This window comes from Lactuca virosa, chromosome 4 (assembly GCF_052849685.1).
Source record: "Lactuca virosa cultivar CGN04683 chromosome 4, Lactuca_virosa_CGN04683_v6, whole genome shotgun sequence".
In the NCBI taxonomy this organism is placed as follows: domain Eukaryota; kingdom Viridiplantae; phylum Streptophyta; class Magnoliopsida; order Asterales; family Asteraceae; genus Lactuca; species Lactuca virosa.
Window position 1 is genome coordinate 211,921,738 of NC_136429.1, and position 2,591 is coordinate 211,924,328.

The 2,591-nt window shown below is 34.3% G+C and overlaps 1 long non-coding RNA gene across 1 annotated transcript; it reads left to right on the plus strand.

The window, feature by feature from the left end:
- Window positions 1-425: 425 nt before the first annotated feature.
- LOC145168714 (uncharacterized) lies at window positions 426-2,354 on the plus strand. The gene is made up of 3 exons (XR_013742026.1): window positions 426-859; window positions 1,498-1,712; window positions 2,130-2,354. It is a non-coding gene; the product is annotated as an uncharacterized LOC145168714 (long non-coding RNA).
- The last annotated feature ends 237 nt before the right edge of the window (window positions 2,355-2,591 follow it).

Genomic DNA, 2,591 nt, shown 5'->3' on the forward strand with positions numbered 1-2,591 from the left:
GTGTGACATAGTGCCCCAAGCGTTGCACCTCTAATGGAGTCACAAACACCACAAGCAAAGAATGAGGGAGAATGAGGTAGAAATCGGCTAGGGTTTCTCTTGGAAGCAGGTAGGCTGATTTCTAGAGGCTGGAGTTCCTTTTATAGTTGAGGCTGCTAGGGTTTTCAGCTGGAAACCCTAATTTCCTTGCTTAGGTCTTTAAGCAGTCCATGGGCCCCCATATGATAGGCCTTGGACGAAAACTCTATGGGGCTTGCCATAAATTTTCGTCCACTCCCTTCACTACAAATAAAATTACATTTAGTGGCACAAGTCTTTAGTGACATATTAATTTTTGTGCCACTATATTATCTTTTTAGTGGCACACATATTATATGTGCCACTATAGCTATGGAAAATTCTAATTTTAATATCCCGCTCCTAATTCCCTCCATAGTCGAAGACCTTCCGCTCTTTTTTTGAGAAATGAAATCGGAATAAAGGAATAAATCACGTCTCTTTTCATCGTCACCGGTTCACCGCCAGTTCTCCAAGCCACATCTCCAACTCTCCTCTCCTCCCCACGATGATTAATGGAGCATCGCCGTCTATCCTCCTCACCAACAACACTATACCACCGCTAGTTCTCCAAGCCATATCTCTGCCTTGTTCTTATATGGATCAAGCAGAAATATATGATATTCTTCCTACTACGAAGGTTTTGTTTTCTACCATCCGATGTATGCTAGATTTCGGAGGTTAATCGGGTATGTATGACACATCGGATCAGATGTATCGCATATCAAATCATATTTATGTCATATTGGAGCAGATTTAGGGTTGTCGTTATTTCCCCATGAAGAACACAATCCCTAATCAGGTATGCATTCTTCGCTCATTTCACTCTCCTTCAATCACTCTACCATCTCCTCTCCAGATTCTCATCAGCGGATTTAGGGTTTTCGTTATTCCCCCATGGATTGTAATTACCTTTTTTTACTCTTCATAAATCATTATTCATATAATATGCACATTGCCCCTCTTTCTTAGACCTTCCATATTTTGTTGTTATTGAAATGTGTAGGGATTTGGTTAAGGGAATATATCTATATGTTCGAGAATAGATTGATTTCAAGGTTTATCTGATCTGAACCAGGGTTGTATTTTAAAACGCTCAAACTTCATTTTGAAAAGATAACCAACTTGCTGTTTATTTTGTTCAAAAATATTGAAAGATCTATATAGCATTCACCATGTCGTTGTCCTTGAATACATATATTTTAGTTTTTAAGTTTGCAGTCAACATTCTCTTAATATGTAATAGGTCTTGGCTTTTTAAATGATATTTTTGACAAACTTTTTAAAGCACACATCCCTCTGATAAGGTAATATTTACTATATTCTCATAATGTGTATTATATCTCATATTGATTATAACTTTCACTCTTTAGATGTCAAATCTTGATATTGATGTGTTAATGAATCTAAGAATGGTGTTTTGTTTGTGGGTGTTTGAAGACAGTTGGTTTGCCACCTAGAAGGTTTGATAAGATAGGGAAGGAGAGGGGCAACAAATGGGCGTGTTCATGAAAGGAATTGTGTTAGATAATTGTGTTAGCATCAATTCTTGCATGGTGGAAGATCAAAGGAGCTATCTCTGATGAGCTTTGTGTAATTGAGGCTGACACAGCTGAAGGTTTTGATGTAGGGGCAATTCTGTCCATTTCAAAAAGGTCTACCCTTACTACTATTGTTATTGTAACTTGCAATGTTTTTTCTTGTATATGTTTGTATTTAGCATTTCCTTTTTTCCTTTTTACCAGACGGTTTTCTAGTGAATATGAGGCTACATGAATTGTATCATTGCATTAGATTTTTTCCCTTTTAAGTAGACATCGTTCACAGGTAACCTTAATTTATCAAAATAAATATATTTTAGTTTTTAGTTTTGCAGTCAACAATCTGGTCAACCTTAATGTGTAACATGCCTTTTCTTTTTTAAATGATGTTTTTGCTCTGATGTATAAAAAGAGAGATTAAGGGCATTTTTGTACTTGTAGCTCTAATTTTCTCCTTAGCTTTATGGTTATCTAGTCTAAACGATTAATTTCTTGTACTTGTAGCTCTAATACCATCTTTCTTTGTTTCAGGTTCTGTGAAATTATCGAAGTCTTTGATTTTGTTTCAGGTTCGAAAATGATCTTGGGTTCTGATGGGTAGAAAGGCTGAGGAAGAGAAGTGTCTTCTTGCTGCATAAAAGATGTTCCTTATTCAACATTTTGAAAGATATTTTTGTTTTAAGTATTGATAATATTGTTGTAAATTGTTGTAAGACAAGTTAAATTTTAATATAAGCAATTCTTTTGTGTTTTCCATTTATTATTTATCTATTTATTATTTTATATTCCATTTAAATTTATAAAAAAAATGACCAAATTTTCAAATATTAAATGCTTTGTGATGAAAAAAATGTAGCCAAAAACTAAAAATATTACCTTTATTTTAACAATTTATTAGTGGCATTAAAAAGTGTTGCAAAAACCAAAAATGTTATAGTGGCATAAGAAAAGTGCCATTAATAGTGATCAAAGCAATACTTAGTTCACTATAAA